General features: G+C 45.6%; 1 protein-coding gene across 13 annotated transcripts in view; it reads right to left on the bottom strand.

Annotated features, from left to right (window-relative positions):
- Positions 1–16,540, bottom strand: part of PTPRF (protein tyrosine phosphatase receptor type F) — a 1,358,330-nt gene that overhangs the window by 741,577 nt on the left and 600,213 nt on the right. For all 13 annotated transcript variants that reach the window (XM_063939338.1, XM_063939337.1, XM_063939347.1 and 10 more), the window contains one exon: positions 12,595–12,714. The gene's annotated coding sequence lies outside the window, so the exon portion shown is untranslated. The remainder of the gene's footprint in view (positions 1–12,594; positions 12,715–16,540) is intronic.

The raw sequence follows: 16,540 nt of genomic DNA, 5'->3' as shown, positions 1-16,540 counted from the left end.
CATCTTTTCGCACATTGCATATAGAACATCAAGCCTTATTTCCCGGGCTTCATGTATCAATAACTCTAAGAAATTAGAACTTTACATGTAAGAATGTACATTACACGCAGGACAGGTCACAGGATGAGTACTGTAGCGTCCAGCGTCTTAGTAAAGTCGCTGTACAGATGTGCCCTCATACGCTTCTCCTTTTTGTGCCAGGCACCACTTACACACTCCGCCACAATTCCCAGACTTTTGTATTTTTTCCAGAATTTTGTGTCTTCTTCGCATCGTAGCTAGATACACATCACAGTGTAGTTTTAGCATTTTTGTAACAAAGGAATGTGTATAAAGTTGCAGGTTAAGCACAATAATGCATGACACAAGGCATGGCGTGGGTCACTCCTATCGGAACGCTGTCTTTTGCATTTTTACCCAGATTAGCGACTGACTTGCACAGAGGAGGTGATTCAGAGGCGGACACAGGGAAGTCATCAGACGCAAGTGTCCCGTGGTTTCCCTCTGCGCATGTATCCGAGCTGCACTGCACATGCACCACAATGGTTACCGAAACACAGGGCCTGAATCAGACCTGATGGCTGCTGTGCGAATTCGCACAGCGGCCGATTATCGAATGACTGAGCATGCGTATGCACCGCAATGCACAGGCGCGTCGCCGAAAAGTGACAGGATGGTACGAAAATGTAAATCGCAAGGTGTTCCAAAGTGATTGACAGGAAGAGGACATTTGTGGGTGGTAACTGGACATTTTCTGGGCGTGTCAGAAAAACGCAGGCGTTGCCAAGCGTTTTCAGAGAGGGTGTGTGACGTCAGCTCCGGACCCAAACAGCCTGTTTGTATCGCACTGTAGGAGTAAGTCCCGGGCTACGCACAGACTGGAAAAATCATTTGATGGTGAGTTGCAAACAGAATTACAGCTGTCTGCTGTCTGGTGGAATTTTCGCGCGGCGTACGTATGCATTCGCACACTTGCACAGGGCGGGTTTTCACTCTCCCGGGGCAGCGACTATCTGATCGCAGACCTCTGCACATTTGCAGCGCAGCGATCAGGCCCAGAGACGCAGAAATTGTATTAAGATCCATGCAATTTTGATGTGTGTATTTGGGTGGTAACCAGGGGGGTGACTACCAGTCACGGGCCTCTCGGTGTCCGTGACTGCGTCTTGGACATTCTGCACCGGTCATAGGTAAGTCCGGGGGGGGTGCCGATACCCTTTGCATGCACACTGACTGTAATGCAGAGTTGCATTTACACCATTCCGCTGTTTGGAAGCCTATATGGATTTAGCCGGCCGTGTTGGCAGCCTATATATGGTAATATTTCCTATCTACTCCACAGAACGGCTTAGAAAAAAAAAATCTAAGTAAACCAAATTTGGCTCAAGATTTAAACAAAGGAATTACAGGAGTCTTAAATGTAAAATAAAAGCAATCTTACAAAGACCATTACTCGTGCTTTAAAAGTAAAGATCAATTATTACCCTACCTCAAAGCTGACAATTTAACTGTAAGAGCAAGGCGTCTCTCTAGGCAAAAGGCATTCAATTGCCTCATTAAACTGAATCAATTCCTGGCATTTTTTTGGAAATGGCACAACTCTCAGCGAGTGTAATGTTCTCCCTCATGAAGCTCTGTACGAGGCATTCACAGCTGTGCAGACACCTCCTGGAAACTGGTTTGTGCACTTTATGCTGTCTGTATGTGTATACTGAGGGTTGTGGCTCCCAGGACACATGTTCACATCCAATCTGCGGAGACTGTAAAACCAACTGACTGAAGACACAGATGTATCACTACCTGCCCACACCCAGCCATTAGCTGGACATGCCGGGGCGAACACACAAAGGTAATAAAAATAGTGATACTTTCAATACTAGTATGTCAGCTACATTCATTCTGCAGGACTAACCACAGTATCCAAGCTATATGTTTAAGGCTTATTAATGAGGGATTACCATCTTTGGGGGATTTGGGTTTAAAAGACCACCATCCCCTCCACCCTTTGTCTATTACTAGTACATCTGAGGATCTGCCACAACCGATAGTTCAATGCGTCGCAATGACTAGGGACCTCTGCTGGACAGCTTCTGTAAGGACACGTAAGAGCAGCAGGAGGGAAGGATCAGATACAGGAACCTGTTACAGTCCAGCATTTGAACCTCAGGTTTCTCTCTTTCAGAAGCTGATCTGCGGAGGTTCATTTGTGAGAACCGCTGCACTGAAATAATGGAATACTCAGCTAGGTTTTTACAAATCTTAACAAATGATCATAAACAGTTTCGGTAACTGACAGCTGTGTGTTATTGGACTCTCCTATGATAGGATCCAGATGTGTGGGGGCTTGTGCAACCCAATAGTAGCATTTTTGAGTCTCATGGTGGATCTAATGTGAGCATCCCCATTAATCCCTCTTCTTGCACTCTCTTAGGCTGGGGAAACACTGGAGAGACCACCAATCGTTCCGACTTTACTGAAGATTTACCTTGAGCCCAGAACTAGCCATATTGATTGTACACACACTGCAATCTTGCTAACGACTGAATGATATATCGTATCGCTTGGTCGCATACAATTTATCTTTGCTCCTGTACAAACTAGAACAATCGTCATTAGGATCAGAAGGCAACGTCAAATGAAACCGATATATAGGGGCATATGTAAAAATGTCAGAGTTTGCCGGAGGTGTGGAATGACGGCCGATCTCTGAGGTTTTTTATTAATGTGGCAGTCATTTACAAGGCATGGTTTTTCCCTTGGGTACTCCACTGGTAACTTTACCCTCCTGTGAATATACTCCATTTACTACTCTGTTTCCTATCTTGCAACCAAGATCTTATCCATTCAACAGTCATAGGGGTAAATTTACTAAGGTGAGTTTTTTTTTAACTGGCGATGTTGTCCATAGCAACCAATCAGATTCTATATATTATTTCCTAAAAACCGCTAGATAAATGTTAAGTAGAATCTGACTGGTTGCTATGAGCAACATCACCAGTTCCAAAAAAACCTCCCACCTTCATAAATATACACCATAGAATCCAATCCCAAGCTTTTCAGTATGTCTAGCAGTCTGCGATGTGAGACTGGGCAAAAAGACTTACTGAAGTCTAAAAAACCCAACATCTACACCCCCCCCCCCACCCCCCATTATCTATTACTCTAGTTACCCAGTCAAAAAAGTCAACAAAATCTCCCTCCTGTAAATCCATGCTGTTTAGGATCCTGTAAATTGCTGGATTTGAGATATCCCACAACTCTTTCCTTTAATAGTGTTTTCATTATTTTCCCTACTACTGATGTAATGCTCTCTGGTCAGTAGTTGTTTTCCTCTTCCTAGCTTCCACTTTTGTGTAGTGGGATTACATTTGCTCTTTTCCAGTTCTCTGGAGTTACACCTGCAGCTAGCGACTGGTTGAATAATTCTGTTAATTAAATTACCAGGATCCTCTTAGTATCCTTGGATGTATCCCATCTGGCCCCATTGATTTCTCCACTTTCATTTTTGAGAGTTCTGTTAGGACCTTCTCCTCTGTTTAATATACTTTCAAACTCATTTTTATGTATGTCCTTGCAACTTAACAGTGGCCCCTTCTCCTCTCCTTCTGTAGTGAATGAGCAAAAATTATTTTATAAGATACACTTCTTTGTCCTCATTGTTTTAAGTCTGCTTATAGATCTCAATTTACTGTACCCTCTTATTACATACAGCAGAAACATAGGAACAGGGAGAGAGACAGAGGGACAGGGAAAGTGACAGCAGGGACATAGGGACAGAGAGAATGAAAGAGAGAGGGACAGCAAGAGCATACAGTAGTAACTAGGGAGAGAGAAAGGCAGCAGGGTAAGATTACCTATTGAGCAGCGGCGGTGTGGAGGCTCTGGTCGGCAAAGGACAGAGGATGCTCTGGGCGTCGGTGATAGTGTGGAGGAGACTTAGGGCAGCAGGGCGGCAGAGGCCTGCAGCAGTACAGCGGTAGGGGAGGAGGCAGTAGGCGGCAGTGCAATGGAGGAGGAGGCTGTGGTCGACGGCCTTTGCTGCCGCTCCTATGACCACCACTATTTCATATCTGTCGCGGACAGGCAGCCAATCAGGAGTGCCGGTTCGAGAGCTCTGTGACCAGCGGATGCGGCGGCGGGGGTCTTCAGTCAGTGCTCGAAGTGCCGGTATGTCATACCGGCGTATACTGACCCACTTCGAGCACTGGGTCACCCGAAATATACTTGCTAGCGGTGCATTGTTTTTGAGCGGTACTCAGCAGTATGTACAGTATAACCACAATCTTTTTTATTTTGTATCACTTTTAATTCTTCTAACTTGTTCCGGAAACAGGAATAAATTAGTGAAATAATTTCAGAAATGAATAACATAAGTGTCTGAAGACCTGTCCTTAGTATGACAGTTACTGTACAGTACTCAAGGTGTAACTTTAGGTGTGTACTGAACCATTTTTCAGAGTACCTGCAGAGTTTCTCATAAAAAGACTTATTCCCTTATTATTACAGGGCCTGATTCTAAGGGGTTTATTTACTAAATGTCCATTTTCAGAAATTTTTATTACGTTTAATCCGATCTAAAGCAATATTGTGTTTCAGGGGCTGAAAAACACATTTACTAACCGACTATTTTTTTAAATTAATTTTTAAATGTTAGTAAATGTTTTCTTTAGTCACTAATTGATTTAGATCGATTTTTTACGATTTGAAACAGCTGAAAATCGATCTTTAGTAAATATACCCCTGAGCTGGGAATAAAGGAAGGAAGAGCAAGTAACTATGGGCCTAATTAAGCATGAGCTGTAGCTTTCTGGAAAATCGCAAAACTACAACTCTGTTCTCTGGCATGCGGGGGGCCGCCCATCACAGGGCAAGACTACCCCGCATGCTGGGTCCTTCCACCCCGCTAAAATGAGAGCGCATCACTAAACAGCGATGAACTCGCACGTTTAGGGTATGTGACCAGGCTGTCATGTTTGGGTACGTCACACAGCCGTCGCGGGCAGCCCCACAAACACTCCAGAAAATTGTCCAGTCCGCGCCCCCCAACATTGCGTCCACGCCCACAAAACGCTGTGTCGAAGACCCCGCCTACACCTATGCCTGTCAATCAGGCAGGGGCGTTCGCATAAGTGAGAGCCGTTGCATCTCCCTGTGTGCGCAGGTGCAGTGCGGCTCCTGAGCGTGCACACAACGCACAGGGGCTTCAGCATGCGAATGCATCGCTGATGCATCTCACACTGAATTAGGCCCTATGTACCTGGACAGACCACGCTGCAGTGCAAGTGGGGCTAATACACACATTATTTTCATGCAGGGTAAATACGGGATGCTTTTGCATGTACAGTAGCCCACAAATGTTGGAAGGCTTTATTTTCACACTGCAATTTAGATTTCAGCATGGAAACGCAACTCCCAAATCTAAGGGGCATATTTACTAATGTGCGGATTTATAGAAGTGGAGCTGTTGTAGCAACCAATCGGATTCTAGCTATTATCTCCTAGGACATGGGTCTTCAACCTATGGCCCTCCAGCTGCTGTGGAACTACATATCCCAGCATGCTCTGCTTCAGTTTTAGCATGCCATAATAGCAGAACTGTGGCAGTGAATGCTCGGATGTGTAGTTCCACTGCAGCAGGAGGGCCGCAGGTTGAAGACCCATGTTCTAGAAGGTGCTAGATAAATGATAAGCAGTAGCTGATTGGTTGCTATGGGCAACACTTGCACTTTAGTAAATATACCCCTAACTCTCTCTGCACATATTACATCTGCCCCACCTGCTGTGCAACATGGTTTTACCAAGGTGCGAGGTCACTTGCTCTATCTTACTTTATTCTCAAGTCAGAATCAGGACCACCGTGGAGCAGTAGCATCTACTGATGTCTCACTGTCTGTGTAGATGGTTAAATGGTTAGAGGTACGATCGTCACGTCCCTTGGGATTGCAATAAACCAAGCACATTCATTTCTGGTGTATTTCTAGTCTGTAAGTGATTCCGAACACTAAACGATTTAATATCCAGAAGACTTGGTGTAAAACATCTCTGTAATGAGGGCCTATGTATCGTCAAGCAGGAGATGATCACCAGGGTGTAATTTACTGCGCGCACAGAGCGAAGCGTTAAGTGCACTAAGTTGTGATGGAAAGGTCCAAATGGGTCCTCCGGTGACTGTAACAGATGGACATATCGTAACATAGGAACAGGCAAGACAGGCAGCTGAGATGCTTTACAGCATCCGAATTCATTATGGCTCAGTGTGCTAGATTCACCAGTCACATCCAATAAATTCTTTCTGCTGTTTTTCAAGAGCGAACAATAAATCTGACAGATGACAAATCTGTGGCTAAAACTTTGTACAGCTCATTACAACACTATCCCGGCCAATTCCCATGGCAGGCACCAAGCTATGGCCACATTGGCTTAGACGGGACGTCCATGTGTCACCTGAGGGGGAAAGTGGTTAGAACCATGATGCTCAAGGAAGAGACAGACGTCTACAAGGGAGTGAAGACGCGGCTGTCACTCACAATGGGAGGACAACACATATTACTGACTGCAATCTACGTCCCTTTCATTAAAAGAGAAAGCAGCAGGGTAAATCAGTTACCGTTAGCCATACATATAAACTAAACTTACTATCTCAGTCTCTTTAATAAACCATTAAAGTGGATCTATTACAAAGATACAATCCTTTTTTATACAGTATGCTGCTGAATTTCTGCGCTTACTATATTCTACATTTATTACTATAACAACTATAAATAATGCATGGGATTGTTGGCTCAGCTATATTCTCTTTACTAATCTCGAATTCTTTTATGCCCAGTTCCTCCATGACGCAATTTAAAATCCTGGCACTCACCTGTTGAGCTTTTGTTTCCAAATGTGTCCACAATGGCGATACCCAAAGTTAAGGACAGTCGCTTTTCATCCTCCCTTATAAAAAAAAGAGATTGCACCTACAGTACAGCCTGGAATATTCAGCCGTCTGCACAAACTCCTACCTTCAGGGATGTTTGTAAAGTTCCACAACTTCTCAATCATATAATCTAGTTATACCCTCACTACCAAACACTTCCCTCTCTCTGCACAATACCCCACTTCAATTTTCTACCCTATTCCTATTCTCCAGGGACACTTGCTCCCCCATAACACTTTACCTCTGCATACAACCAAACACGTTTTGGTGGCTGATGTGTTTTGCGTCTAATTCTCACCACAGACGCAGCAAAACAGCACTCAATCTGTATCAGATGCCGGGCTGCGACTTTAACCGCACAGGAATTAGTTTAAAATATGTACAAGTCGCAGATGCAGCACAATGGAAGTTGGCATGAAAAAAAGACGCCGGTGCGGCATCGCAGCACTTTGTATGCAGATACACACTCATTCGCATGAAGATGTACAAGTGTCGCATTGCAAATTAAACAGCTCAGTCTCATAAGTGTTTTATTGCATTATGAATAAGAGACATTAGAGGGGAAAGGATGCAAAAAAGATGCAGGACTCGCCGACAAGGGGGACTGTTTGGTGTGACAGTGGCAATAATATATGACGACGCATCTGTATATGTGACCACTTCCTCGCTCACAATGTGAACCTGCGTCTTTTGTAACAGTTCCGGCGCTTAATGCGGATTGAAAGCTCAGCATATGTTCCTGGATTACATGATTAGGAGGGAGAACAGAGTAACAACTTGTAACGTGACATCATCGGTTTAGCGCTGCATCAAAGACGGGTAAAACGTGCATGAATTTATTGAACCAACTTTCCATCTGTAACATAGGGGTTGCTGTATGAAGCAGTGAAAAAAGTGGAGAAGCCCTTAGAAACCAATCAGCTTCTACCTGTCATTTTACAGAATGTACTTGATAAATGATACATTGAATCTGATTGGCTGCTTTGGGCAACTGCTCCACTAGACCAGGCCACAGGTTTCCTAGTGGTACTGCCAGACTGCAGATGGACAAATACCTAAAGTGGCTCCAGCTCCAGGCACACAGCAATATTGGTTTGGGTTACAGAAAAATAAGTTGAGAAAGTTCTGCACTGTATAGAGGGGTGGTAATTAGGCAGCACACTGCAAGGGGTATTAGAACTGGATAAGTTGTCTGAAGAGATGAGCTTCCAGAGAGTGCTTGAGGGTTTGGCAGGGTGAGGAAAGACTCGTTATATGAGGGAATTCCCCAGCGTGGGTGCAGCCCAAATAAAAATCCTTGTAACAGGGAATGGGAGCAAGTAATGAGGGTGAGGTTGGCATAGAAATATATCTGAGTGTGGTTTTGCTAATAGCATGAAATTCTTGGCCACATTCCACTCTATGAGACATGTGTGGTAAGAGTGCTGAGAGCTGCACATTTCTTCTGCTAGAATGTCTGGATCGTGGAGTCCATTATATACGGCTATATTAAGGTTAATCAGTATGTGCTGATCTATAATTTACCTACTGCAGTATAGTGTATGGCCTTGTATGTGAGAAGAAGTGTTTTATATACTGGATTCTGTAAAAATCAGCCAATTGTGACAGGGACAGCATGATTGCACATGAGATTAATGTGCAGAGGCGTATCTAGGGTAGGGCGAGTGGGGCACGTGCCCTGGGCGCCTTGGCAGGCCCAGGAGAGGGGGGCGCTGCCAGCGGCCAGGGCATCATGCCCCACTCGCCCCCGTCACGCCGAAAGCCGAAATGTGAGGGGAGGAGAGCGCACCGTCTCTCCCTCCCCTCACCGCCGCTGAAAGCCATAGCAGCGCGCTGTGTCCGGCCTCCGGCGGCGTTAGCCAATCAGAGCTTGCGGACCGGCTCCTGATTTGCTGCCGGTCCGCGAGCTCTGATTGGCTAGCGAACCGGCGCCACACAGCCGCCGGAGACCCGTCCTGGAGCGGTGAGGGGAAGGAGAGGCGCTCTCCTCCCCTCACATAGAACACGCCGGTGACTCGGTAAGTGACCGGGGAGGGGGGGGGGAAGAGCACAGTGGGACAATATAACTGGCACAGTGGGGCATGTAACTGGCACAGTGGGGCATGTAACTGGCACTGTGGGGCATGTATCTGGCACTGTGGGGCATGTATCTGGCACTGTGGGGCATGTATCTGGCACTGTGCGGCATGTATTCGGCACTGTGGGGCATGTATCTGGCACTGTGGGGCAGGTATCTGGCACTGTGGGCCATTGTAACTGGCACTGTGGGACAATGTAACTGGCACTGTGGGGCAATGTAACTGGCACTGTGGGGCATTATATCCGGCACTGTGGGGCATTGTATCCGGCACTGTGGGACAATGTAACTGGCACTGTGGGGCAATGTAACTGGCACTGTGGGGCAATGTAACTGGCACTGTGGGGCATTGTATCTGGCACTGTGGGGCATTGTATCTGGCACTGTGGGGCATTATATCTGGCACTGGTGGGCAATGCAATTGGCACTGTGGGGCATGTATCCGGCACTGTGGGGCAAAGTAACTGGCACTGTGGGGCATGTATCCGGCACTGTGGGGCATTGTATCTGGCACTGGGGGGCAATGTAACTGGCACTGTGGGGCAATGTAAATGGCACTGTGGGGCATGTATCCGGCACTGTGGGGCATGTATCCGGCACTGTGGGGCATGTATCTGGCACTGTGGGGCATTGTAACTGGCACTGTGGGGCATTGTATCCGGCACTGTGGGGCATTGTATCCGGCACTGTGGGGCATTGTATCTGGCACTGTGGGGCAATGTAACTGGCACTGTGAGGCATTGTAACTGGCACTGTGGGGCATTGTATCTGGCACTGTGGGGCATTGTATATGGCACTGGGGGGCAATGCAATTGGCACTGTGGGGCATGTATCCGGCACTGTGGGGCAATATAACTGGCACTGTGGGGCATGTATCCGGCACTGTGGGGCATTGTATCTGGCACTGGGGGGCAATGTAACTGGCACTGGGGGGCAATGTAACTGGCACTGGGGGGCAATGTAACTGGCACTGGGGGGCAATGTAACTGGCACTGGGGGGCAATGTAACTGGCACTGGGGGGCAATGTAACTGGCACTGGGGGGCATGTATCCGGCACTGTGGGGCATGTATCTGGCACTGTGGGGCATGTATCTGGCACTGTGGGGCATTGTATCTGGCACTGTAGGGCAATGTAACTGGCACTGTGGGGCATTGTATCCGGAACTGTGGGGCATTGTATCTGGCACTGTGGGACAATGTAACTGGCACTGTGGGGCAATGTAACTGGCACTGTGGGGCAATGTAACTGGCACTGTGGGGCATTGTATCTGGCACTGTGGGGCTTGTATCTGGCACTGTGGGGCATTGTATCTGGCACTGGGGGGAAATGCAATTGGCACTGTGCACTGTGGGGCAATGTAACTGGCACTGTGGGGCATGTATCCGGCACTGTGGGGCATTGTATCTGGCACTGGGGGGCAATGTAACTGGTACTGGGGGGCAATGTAACTGGCACTGTGGGCCATTTTCAGTGGCCACACCCCTTCTGGAGCGTGGCCACGCCCATTTTTCGCCACGGGGGGGGGGGGGGGCATTTTACATTTTGCCCTGGGCTCCAAAAACCCTAGTTACGCCTCTGTTAATGTGGAACGGCAGGCTTTTGCAGGATTGGAGCAGCAACATCCAGTCCGGGTTTTGGCTGAGTCTGTTGTAAGCCACAACTGGGCTAAGTACTACAACTTATCTGTTATCTTTAAAAATGTGTTTGTTCAGTAGTTTATTGCTCTGGTTGCTAGCAAGTGGCCAGGCGATAAGTTGACGGTCTGGGGTTACGTTAGGAGCCCTTTGGAATCTGTAGTACTTGTGCTTACAAGAACTTGGACTGTTGTGCTGCTGTTTTTAAGACTGCCTGTAAAACCTGTCCTGCAAATCCTGCATGAATTGTATAACCTGCCTGAGGTGGAAATAAAGTGAGTTGAACTGTACTCCATCTTTGTGGTTCTGTCACACAATGTAAGGAGTGATGGAAGCATAGCAGTAGAGGAAAACTCCTACATGAGGAAGCTCAGTTTAGCTGCCGCATTAATAGTAGACTGTAGGCATGACACTCTGGTTAGGGGAGGACCAGTAAGCAGGCTATTGCAATGGTCAATGCAGGAGATTACGGCTGTGAACTAAAGTATGTTTTTGTTTTCAAACTAAATGCTGTTTAAAATCTAGCGGCAATCTCCCCATAATCACCCGGGACCAGCAAATCACAGCCTATTACATATAAACCTATAAGTGCTTATGCCGTATATTGTGTGACATACACCCAACACACAGGGCAACAGCTCCTCACCCACAATTCTCATCTGAGCACCATATTGGCCATGTTGCTCTTTAATGATGATATAATGAGGGGTCTGGGACTCCAGGTCGACAACAAAAAGGTCGACACACCTTAGATCGACAACAAAAAGGTCGACACACCTTAGGTCGACGTGGACAAAATGTCGACATGGACAAAAGGTCGACTGGAACAAGGTTGACATGGGAAAAAGTCGACATGAGTTTTTTATGTTTTTTTGGTGTCGTTTTCTTCGTAGAGTGACCGGGAACCCCAATTAGTGCACTGCATCACCTCGCATGGCGCTCGGCACAGATTACCGTTTCAATCGTAATCCACGTGGATCGTTAAGTATGAAAAGGTTCCAAAAAAGAAAAAATTTGTGAAAAACTCATGTCGACCCTTTTCCATGTCGACCTTGTTCATGTCGACCTTTTGTCCATGTCGACCTTTTGTCCATGTCGACCTAAGGTGTGTTGACCAATTGGCGTCGACCTAAGGTGTGTCGACCTTTTTGTTGTCGACCTGGAGTCCGGATACCATAATGAGAGTACCAGCGTTTCATCCAGCACCTGCAAGCCACTGGCACTAGGAAGGCTTATATCTATCACATGGCAAAAACCACAACAGCTACCATATACATATGTCAGGATGTCATCATTGGTGCAACAGGAATTTTCTCTCAGGGCTGTTCGGCTTTTTACACATAGTGAGCTGGATATAAGCAATGGACACAGTTGCAAGATGATTCTTGGAAGTGGCTATAATCCCGCATCACCCAGAAGCTCATGGCTCCCACTGCAGAACAATTACCATCCTTAAGGCAGAAGAAGGCAACGGATTGCTGTAGTGGAATTACTGGGACATGTGGTTCTGTCACAGGTGACTACTGTACTTCTGTCCTAAGGAAACTCAGGGGCAGATGTATTAACCTGGAGAAGGCATAAGGAAGTGATAAACCAGTGATATGTGCAAGGTGATAAAAGCAGCAACCAATCAGATCCTAACTGTTAATTTACATATCACCTTTATCACCTTGCACATATCACTGGTTTATCACTTCCTTATGCCTTCTCCAGGTTAATATATCTGCCCCTCAGTTCCTTATAAGTAATTTCTCCCACAACCACTTTCATCTGTTCCATGTCATTTGTGCCGCTGGCTGTCACTGATCAGCATCATTTTACTGTGGACATCTGAGGACTCCCCACCAGCCCGTAGATGCCACAAGATGCAAACGGACGAGCCCACCGGAAATGTACAGTTCAAAGACATGAGGCAGTACGTACAGTTTAGGTAAATGATAATAATAGGGAATCTTATCCTACCTCGCTGGACAGGCAGACAGTTGCCATTGAGGGCTGAACTTGATAAGTGTGCACAGCAGATAGCCAGCTGATGCCCGGCGCCTAAATCTCCCGGAAATGATGGAAAACAGTCAGGAGCACCTAGAAAATAAAAAGAATACTGTGAGTCCTGGAAGAGCAGGAGGAAATACAGCTACAAAGCACTCAGCTCGGCGGGAGATCCCACAACTCAGTAGCAGATATCACAGATAATCGCGAGTGACAGAAACGGGTATAAAATATCCCCCACAGACCCTAACACTCATGTAACGAGTATATTCCAATTTAAAACGTTAAAACAACAATGTTAAAGAAGAATCAGACGGAAAATAGTCTTAAACAAAATAAATCTCACATGGGCAGAAACAGATTCAAATAACTGGAAAAAATGCTTTATTCTTTGCTGGCTTTCAGGGTAAAAACAAAACAAAAAACATAGGGGAGGTTTTTGTGGAATCCCAATAAATGTTAATTACAAGGGAACCTATTTCGGGGGAATGTGATTTATAGACTTATATCTTGATTCCATGTTCTACATATCTCTGTCCTGTATAAGTTTGTGGCACAAATGCATCTAACTCTGTATGAACCAACGCGTTTCTCTATCGGATGAGATCTATACAAATCTTCTTATGGGCCCTACACACTTGGCGATAATACTGAAAGATATGAACGATCTCAATGATTAATGAACGAGATACCGTTCCTATCTTTCAGTGTGGAGGCAGGAACAATGAACGATGCGCGGCCCCGCGCTCGTTGATGCCCCGTCGCTTGTGCATGCAGGCCAATATGGACGAGATCGTCCATATTTGCCTGCACTGCTATGGAGCCTGGCGACGGGGGGAGTGAAGAAACTTCACTCCCCCCATCACTGCTCCCCTTCCGCCGGGTCACCCGTCGGCCGTATCCGCCGTCGGGCAGCTCGGCAGGGGAATCGCGCTGTGTGTAGGGCCCATTAGAAGGAGAAGTGGAGGTATGACCATTACAACCAATCAGATTCTATTATTTATTTAGCACATTCTAGAAAATGACAGCTAGAATCTGATTGCACCTCGACTTTTCCTTTTTAACAGATTTGATAATTCATCCCCTAAAGGGGGTATCCAATTATATCTGATCCGATTTTAGCGGGTGAAGACGGACGGATGTTGTGATTAATAACCAATAGTCTTTATCGCAGTATCCAATTCAGACGATGAAAACTGACCCACAATCACACAAAAACACATGGGATTGGGGATAAGTCCCTGATCCCATGTGTTATTGCGGCTCTGGCAGCCGCTCATCGCGGATTATGCTTCGGGTGCCTGAGGCACCCAAAGCATAATCTGCTATAAGTGCCGGCATCGGGGGGAGCCCGCCGCATCGGGGGCAATAGGATAGCCCCCGGCAATACAATTACCCCCGGTCGACACCTCCCTAAGTCAACTATTTCCTTAAAGCAGCAGTCCAGATGGAAGGTACAAGATACAAGAAATTAGGCACAGGGCAATTTTGCTAGAGAAACATTAAGTTTCAAATACTGTATTGATTTTTTTTTTACATACAAAAATGACAATAAACGAAATTACATACGCAACATTTAAATACATACGGAGCATACAGCCACAGGGATCCGGTCTCTAGGTCGACAGTAACTAGGTCGACCACTATTGGTCGACATGTTCTAGGTCGACAGGTCAAATGGTCGACATGAGTTTTTCACATTTTTTTCCATTTTTTTACCTTTTTTATACTTAACAATCCACGCGGACTATGATTGGGAATAGTAACCTGTGCTGAGCGCAGCGGTAGCAGAGCGAGGCACCTTGCCCGAAGCATGGCGTGCGAAGAGAGCCATGCGAGGGGACACGGTGCACTAATTGGGGTTCCCGGTCACTGTACGGAGAAAACGTCACCAAACCCCCCCCCCCCCCTAAAAAAAACTCATGTCTACCTCTTGACCTGTCGACCGAGACCCTGTCGACCTAGTTACTGTCGATTTTGCATACCACACCCCATCCAAAACATGCTGTACTTAATACATTTCTTTGTAGGTCAAAGGGGTTCTCTATATACCCATTTTTCCATCTAATCCCTTTTTTTAATTATATAGAGACAATTGTTAATTATTATTAATCTGTGTATCTATATAATCACATTGGGTGGCTTAATAATAGGAGGAACTTATACACAGCTAGAGAAACATTTAAAAACAATTCCGTGGGAAAGTTCAGAAAACGTCTCTTATCTAAAAAGGTGTCTGTAACTGTGCTATTACAGCATAACAACATTAAACTCTGAATTTTTATCAGATCTGCAGTGTGATTTCATGTTAACACCAAACTACGTACATTAACATCAGGCTTCATATGTGATAATGAACATATACAGGTTTGGCGGTCTTCTAATTATGACAAGTCTCAGACAAAGCAAATACTATTCATCTCAGTATATATAAAGAAAATAAGAAGCTGCAGTGTTCCCGGTGAAGCTTCTCATAATAACAAATTATTAGTATAAAAATAGCCCCCTTCCTGAGCCTTTCACAGGCGGAGATCCCCAGCGACCCAATAATATTACTGTATTACAGAGAGCAGTGAATGAAAGTGACAAGACACACAGAGAACGGCTTCAATGTGCACAGCTGAGAGATGGAGACAACAGACTGAGCCCCACGCTTCCACACCCTATAGTGCAGACGAGCTTGTGTTTGTCCTGTATTGCAACCGTGTTATCATGAGGCATGAAAAGTACTAAACATTGATAATACTCCTTATAAGTCCAGGAGCGGAACCTACATCTCTGGGACAGCTAGATGACCTCATGCACGGAAGCCCTGTCTGGCCTTTACTCCCCAAGTTCTGAAATACTAGTAAATTCCAGTATCACTATTAGTAACAGTTACTGGTACTGCAAGATTGCTGCAAAGACAGGCCCTTTCATGTCCGGGCCCCATAGCTGCTGTAGTTCCATCGCAGCCTTGTATGTAACAGTTGCCATTCTATTGTAACACTTTTAAAGTTGTATTCATCTTCTGAAATCACCCTGTAACCCCTAGACAGGTTGGCTCTACGAATGTAAGGAAGTTACCTCTTTATAGGGCAAGGTGATCAGCAGCAGTGTTGTACTAACTCTGGTTTACATAAATCTGACAATCAATCGAACATAATTTGTTTTTCTCCAGTATTCATTACAAGTCATGTTTAGCTATGTATACCCGTCACATAGACGATATCTTTATGCTGTGGAAGGGCTCCCGAGATGGTATTGTTGATATGATGCAGCAGGCTAACTTGATGGATGAATCCATCAAGTTTACGTTTGATATACAACCTGTATGCATACATTTTCTGGATGTGAAGATCACCAAAGCTGAGGGTAAAATTATCACTTCTATTTACAATAAACCTACGGATGTAAACAGTTTATTGTTGTCCTCTAGCCATCACCCTAAATCATTGAAGAATGGCTTCCTTATTCACAGTACCTTTGGGTACATAGGATTTGTAGCAGTATTGAGGATGAGAGACTGCTCAGATGGATTTAATGACAATTTTTTTTTTAGAAAGAAGATACAGCAATAGACTGTTACAATCCGCCAAGAAACGTGCCATGCTTGAACCCAGAATACCGACTGAGAGTACTTGTAACAAGAAAAAAACTCGACAATGCTGTTATTTGTGTCACTGATTTCACTACCTCTAGCCAGAGTCTCACTAATGCGGCCAAAAGAATATGGCCGGTTATACAGTCAGATCCAGACCTCTCCAGCATTAGATCTAGCAAGTTTTTACTATGCTATAGACGAGGTAGAGACATGGTTTTCCATAACGACATCTCTCAACTTTCCACATCAGACACCAAAGCATTTCTGTCGAGGAAACCGGGTAATTATAAATGTATGGGGTGTACCACCTGCCTGTAATTAGATACGGGAGACTAT

The sequence above is a fragment of the Pseudophryne corroboree genome, chromosome 9 (genome assembly GCF_028390025.1).
Source record: "Pseudophryne corroboree isolate aPseCor3 chromosome 9, aPseCor3.hap2, whole genome shotgun sequence".
Classification (NCBI taxonomy): Eukaryota; Metazoa; Chordata; class Amphibia; order Anura; family Myobatrachidae; genus Pseudophryne; species Pseudophryne corroboree.
This window is presented reverse-complemented; position numbering and strand designations above follow the sequence as displayed.